Source organism: Salvia splendens, chromosome 20, assembly GCF_004379255.2.
Source record: "Salvia splendens isolate huo1 chromosome 20, SspV2, whole genome shotgun sequence".
NCBI lineage: Eukaryota > Viridiplantae > Streptophyta > Magnoliopsida > Lamiales > Lamiaceae > Salvia > Salvia splendens.
This window is the reverse complement of record NC_056051.1, coordinates 8,539,432-8,546,339: the sequence shown is the minus strand read 5'-3', so window position 1 is coordinate 8,546,339 and position 6,908 is coordinate 8,539,432. Positions and strand designations below refer to the sequence as shown.

The following is a 6,908-nucleotide window of genomic DNA, read 5'->3' as shown; positions in this document are numbered from 1 at the left end:
TACCTTGTTGATTCAATCAAAAATCGATGATGGATTGCGTCTTCTCCACGTGAAGATCTTCAGTACTCGACCTTGGACCTTCTGACTTGTGTCACGGACTATACGCTGATATTTGTGTGGACAAATCTCACCAACGTACTAGGACTTGAATAACGAAGACAGAACTCAGCTCACGGAGGAGGCAAATTTCGAACTCTCTCTTTCTCCGAGGGGGACGAAAATTCTCAACAATAATAATTGTCTTTTCTGTCTCCTTTATTCTCCTATTTATATTAAGTCACATATTGGGCCCAGTCAGGGATCTAAGGAAGAATTTGGAACAGGCCTCACCCAATTAGCTTTTTACTAATTAAATTGAACCCACAATTTAATATAAGCTTATATTGGAATATTACAAGAAGCCACTACAGAAGTAATATTGCACTGCCTTCCAAATCCGAAATTACAAGTATTCCGGGTTTCCTTTAATTGCATTTAATTTATTTCTCGCGCTTAAGATAGAAACATCCATTAATTAATTATTGTCTGCTATGGACTTAATTAATTAACATATTTTAATCTCCAAGAGTGGACTTAGCAAGAAACTCTTATTTATTATTCATAGAGTAATTAAACTTCAACTAGCTAGGTTCTGAATAATAAAACCTTGTTTCGAGCTCCTCTTGTGGATGTTATCAAACGAGACTCTCCTCGCGCACGATTCAATGCAATAGCAATCCTAGCACCACTAGATAATGATCGCCACTACACAATATACCTAGATCGTTGGGTGATGAAAAGCCCGCACCTTTAGTAAGTCAAAGTAGTAGATACTCAATATCGTATGCTCAATGTTAACGTACATTGATTAAGAAATTAATTATCAAGACCTTGTCTTTCAGTAGATAGCATAAAGACTCGTCTTGCTGTTAGATCCATTCAGTGCTATACCACACCAACTTCATCTTATTTCAATAAGGCTTAGAAATAATCGGACTGACATTGCAACCTTTCGCGATAGGTAGTCTAGGCCTATCTAGGTTGTGAAATTCTTATTTTTTTTCTTTGTTTAGAACTGACCGTGTTACCTTAAATTGGACGACGCCCACAACCGGTCTACTAAAACAAAGACTTAGACTTTGTTACGTTTGCTTATACATTTAAATATGCAATAAACAACCATTAAATGCAAAACATAACAACATTATGATAAAAAATAATCTGTTGCATTTATTGAAAAATAACAATTAGAGTTCTACAGTATCCAATCACTCGAAAGGCGATTTCTAGTATACAAAACCCTAACACATCCATCGTGATCGGGAGGGAGCCAACGAAAGGCTCATTGCCGACTATTTTTCCGACCAGCCGCGGTTTCCGGAAGATTACTTTCGGCGCCGTTTTCGCATGTCAAAACGCTTGTTTATGCGTATTGTCAACACATTATCCGTCCGTGTTGAATACTTTCAAACAAGTACAGACGCAGCCGGTCGGCAAAGTCTCTCGGCGTTGCAGAAGTGTACGTGTGCCATCCGACAACTTGCTACTAGGCAAACGGCTGACCTCTTCGATGAGTATTTGCATGTCGGTGAGTCCACTGGAATCCTTTGCCTTGAAAATTTTTGTGAGGGCGTTCGTTCAGCTTTCGGGGATGAATTCCTTCGTGCACCCACCACTGATGATTGCCAACGGTTGCTTCGTCTTCACGAAACAGTCCATGGTTTTCCCGGCATGCTTGGCAGCATTGACTGCATGCATTGGAGGGGGAAGAATTGCCCGACTGCTTGGAGGGGGCAACACTTAAGCGGCCACAAAGGCGGCGGCCCAACACTTATCCTTGAAGCGGTCGCCGACTACCGCCTATGGATTTGGCTTGCATATTTCGGTGTTGCCGGATCCAACAACGACTTGAACGTGCTCTATTCTTCACCACTCTTCAATGATGTGTTGAATGGTGTAGCACTGGCGATCAACTACACCGTCAATGGAAATACATACCACATGAGTTACTATCTCGCCGATGGTATCTACCCAAGGTGGTCGACTTTCGTGAAGACGCTAAGCAACCCGCAAGACCTGAGACGGGTTCTTTTTGCGCAGCGTCAAGAGTCCGCTCGTAAAGACGTCGAAAGAACTTTTGGGGTCCTTCAAGCCCGATTCAACATTGTGAAGGCCTCGTCTTGGCTGTGGTACGTGAAAAATATCGTCGACATCATGTGCACGTGTATTATCTTGCACAACATGATTATAGCCGACGAAGGACCGAGGGCGACTAGCTTTTACGACGAGGATGAAGCCAGAAGCTCAACCGCGAGGTCTCCCCCACGCTGAGGTGTGCATACGACGGTGGGTGAGAGGATCGAAACAAGGCACACAATGGGCGATACCCAAACCCACGTTGAGCTACAAGAAGACCTAATCAAACACATTTGGGCAAAATTCGGCCACGAGTAGTGGGTTTTTTCAATTTTATGAATTTAATTATGTAATTTTTACTTTTTAGGATTTAAATTATATAATTTTTAATTTTTAAGAATTTAATTATGAAAATTTTAATTTTTAGGATTTTAATTATATAATTTTTAATTTTTTTGTAATTTGTAATAGTATTCCGATTATTTTTAATGTATTTTAATATTGCGGAAATATTTTTATTTAAATTGAATAATAGAATGGTAGGACCCTTTAGCTTGTCTTTGCAGAAGAGCAAGAATGTGGGTATTGTGCTCTTGTATAAGAACAGAGAGTAAAGTGGGTTCGGACCCACATTCGTGCTAGTTGGCAAGAGCACGGACGTGGATGCTCTTATGGATGTTAGATATTGTAGATTCCTTGAGCCCATCTTGTACATCAAACCTCCTGTATATATATATAATTAGGGATGTCAATGCAGCCCGCAACCCGTGGGCTGACCCGAATAACCCGCCAAATTTATAGGGTTAGGGTTGAAAATTTCTAACCCGATAAAATTACAACCCGATTAGCCCGCACCCGATTAACCCGTAACCCGTTAGGGTCAGACACGAAAACCCGATGGGCTGGCCTGAAAACCCGATAAAATTTCTATTGTTCTATTTGTTTGACTCCGAATTGGACAATTTCATTGATTATTTTTATAATATAGATAACTAAAAAAATAACATTCAATTTTATATTAAACATATAAATTATATATTAAATTTTTATTAATATAATAATAAATAAATAAATTAGAAACTTCTTATTCATTAATAAATATTAAAATTTATAAACATGTTTTAAAACATGCTTTAAAATATTTAAATTTATGTTTTATTTTACACAAATCTCAAATATTAGTATTTGATCATGTTTGTGTTTGAGTTTAAGTATAAATCTCAAATTTATCATAACTAAATATTTATATTTTATAAATATAACTAATTTTTGTCATTATTTATTGGATTAATCGCATGTTAATTTTATCGGTAGCAACCCGATTAACCCGCTGGGCCAGCCCGAAACCCGACCGTTTAGGGTTAGGGTTAAACTTTTATAACCCGAAAAAATCTCAACCCGATTAGCCCGCACCCGATTGGCCCGCAACCCGAGTAGGGTTGGCCCGAAACCCGGTGGGCCGGCCCGATTGACATCCCTATATATAATATTAAAAAATGAATTAATAGTACTACAGGAATACAGAGAGAGAGGAATATAAGTTTTGAGGGCGGCAACGCCAACCTTTGCTGTAGTGTGTGGTGGAGGAAGGGGAATTAGGCAGTATTCTACATATGAAATCCTCCGCTTGTTGTCTATATGCCCCAAACGTCTCATCACTATTGACTAAACTCCTCTGCAAAATAATTAAAATCTTGATTGTAAGATATACTAATAGCATCCCAATTTAATTAATTAATCTGACCCACCCTGGCTAGGAGCACACGAGCACCGGCATACTTGTTGTCCCAGCTGAAAGTGTCGGTGCCGTCATTCCCGCCAACTGATTTCAAAAAATTAAGGTAATACATCTGGTTGGTCGCTGTGAACAGCCAGCCAGCTCCCCAAAGCAACTCATCATCCTACAACAATTAATTACTAGTCCTAGTATTAATGAGGAGGAGTAGTAATATGGTATATATAATATAGATCTTGCCTGTACTGTACTCCATCACATTCACATATACTCCATGTTATAGTATATCCTCTTTCTGTAGAGTAGAATAGAATAGAATAGAATAGAATAGAAAAGTAGTAGTACCGTGTAGCCTGAATAAGAGCAATAGAAAGGGCAAACAAGAGTCACTGTATGAGCCTGCCCCTATGCTGCATTGCAAATTGCATCACATTTTTAGCAGTGGCCAGCAGCAGCCTGGAGTAGCTAGGATCCACTTTCTTGAACACAATGGAAGCCGCCGCCAGCGCCGCTGCCGTTTCACCGGCCACGTCGGACCCGGGGTTTCCGGCCGAGACATAGTACACAGTTCTCACCGTGTCCATACCTCCGGCCTCTCCCAGCATTTGTGGTCGGCATTGGGGTCTCCAAAGTCGCACCGGATGGCTGCCCGTGCCTCGCCCACCTGTGGGCCCAGCTTCTTCCCGTATTCAATCGCGCTCCACGACAATGTGGTGTACGCCATCGGAAGGTTGAACTTCACGTTGTCGCCTGCATCGTAATATCCTCCGGTTAAGTCCACCTGCAATTGAATTGTATTTTTAACAAAATATATACTAGTACTCCTATAGGGTAGTAATCCAGAAAAGAGGTAATTAAATTTGAATTGCACTTACACCAGCGAGGCTGCCGTCGGAGAGTCCGGAGCTGCGTCTCCAGCTGATTTCTTGAGGCGGGAGGCGGCCGGACCTCTGGCCTTGGAAGAAGATGATGGATTTGGCGAGGGCATCTCGGTAATTATGGTTGCATTGGACGCCGAGGAAACAGATGTTGAAGAAGATGATAAAAAGTAGGAATTGGGAAAGAGTCATTGCCATTGTACTTGGAGATAATTCCACAAGTACAAAGGCTCTCTACCTGTGAGTGTGATTTGATTGGGGACATGCATGGCTTTATATATCCTATTCCGATTTTAGTGAATTAGTAGTATGTACATAAGGGGGAATGTAATACTATGATGAATCCGCGAATTATTGATGATGATGAATGCTCGTAAAAATAAATTACGACACGGAAATTTTACGTGGTTCGATTTACTGAGGTAAATCTACGTCCACGGGGAGAAATGGGGGCAGGTTTGTATTGCTTGATCTGCGAATTACAGCTTACAACACAGACTTGCTATATGACTTTTTCTCTAGAGAGATTCTAACCTCCTCCTATCAGATCTAAGTTCTATTTATATATGGAACTAAGATCGTGGCTTGCATCTCCACCCTAAGTCGTGGATGTCGTGTAGGTCATGGCCTAAGATCGTGGATGTAGCGTAGGTCATGGCCTACGATCGTGGCCTGAGTTGACACCACGTGGTAGTGGGTGTGTTGGACATCCTGTATGGGTCCACTAACTCCTTGTTCGGTCGAATACTGAGACCGAACTGCTTTGGTTGCCGATCTTTGAGTAGAGCTTGATGCCGACCTGAGAGCAGAGCTTGATTGGCTGGCTTTTACCGAGCTGTAGGCTGAGGCCGAACTCTTTGGTAATGCCGGACTCATACTCCTGCTTTGGTTGCCGATCTGAGAGTAGAGCTTGATAGGTTGGCTTTTACCGAGCTGTAGGCTGAGGCCGAACTCTTTGGTAATGCCGAACTCATACTCTTCCTTGGGCTGATGGGCCGTCATTGCTGTTGGGCTTGTTTAGTACGCACCCCATCACTACCCCCCCCGAAGGGCGAAGTGAATCACTTCGGAGAAGTGAGTCACTTCGGCATTCTGGATAAAGGCAAGGGGGAGGCTGATGTCAGGGGACGTGCCTTGCGCGTGACTGCATTAAATGCGACAGTAAAATCCGGCCGTTGAATCCTGAAAAGGTGGGATTCGAAACGGTGCGACGATTTTGAAATCTTCGCCGAATCTGATATATACCTCCTTTCTTCATCATTGAAGCACTTTTGCGACTGCTTCTTCTGCACTCTCTCTTTTTTGCGAAGATTCTCTCTCCGCTTTCAAGAATTTCTTCAGACTTTCTTCACCTTCAAAAAGTAAGAAAAATGTCTTCTTCTTCTTCTTCGGAGTCGGGTAGCGTTAGGAGAGGCGGTAAGGGGTCTTCTGGCCGGAAAGAGTCCGGGGAGAAGACCGTAGAGTATTTCCATAGTATTTTGAGTAAGGATACTGTGATGTCCCTACCCGAAAAATACTTTTTTCCTGGGGGGAAGGCGGTGGTACCTGACGGTGATCATAGGGCTGACTCCCCGCCGGAGGGTTACGCCACCGTGTACGAGGCCTGCTTAGAATGCGGGCTTCGTTTCCCCCTCCCTTCTGCCTTTATAGATTTACTAGATTTTTTTCAGCTTCCTTTAGGCCAGGTGACTCCGAACTCTTGGAGGCACTTGTCGGCCTTTGCTGCCGAACTCCGTAGGTTAGGAAGGGATTTGTCTTTGAAGGCGATCCTTAAATTCTTTCAATTTAAGAGGAAGGGGTCTTGGTTTTACTTGATCCCTGTACAGCCCTTTAGGGCCTTTTGTAAAACGAAGTGGCCGAAGTGGCAAAACCGCTTCTTCTACTATGATAGGACTGCGGCTCCTAGTTTTCCCTGGAGAGGGCCAAAGTCCGTTATCCGTCACCCTCGGCCTGAACCGTTGGACGAGCTCGATGGCGAGCTCAACAAGATTCCCATAGTTAGGAAACAATACACGGAGTCTGAGCTCGTCAAGGGCGACGTCGTGTTCGACATCTCGTCTTCGGACGAAGAGGCCGAGGGTGAGGATTTCTCTTTATCTTTATGCTCTACTGCTTTAGCGAAGAAAACTAACCTTGCTTTCTTGCTTTTTGGCAGTGTACATGCTGAATAAGGCTATCCG

The 6,908-nt window shown here is 42.7% G+C and overlaps 1 pseudogene; it reads right to left on the bottom strand.

The window, feature by feature from the left end:
- Positions 1-3,625: 3,625 nt before the first annotated feature.
- LOC121781425 lies at positions 3,626-4,951 on the bottom strand (annotated as a pseudogene).
- Positions 4,952-6,908: the final 1,957 nt, after the last annotated feature.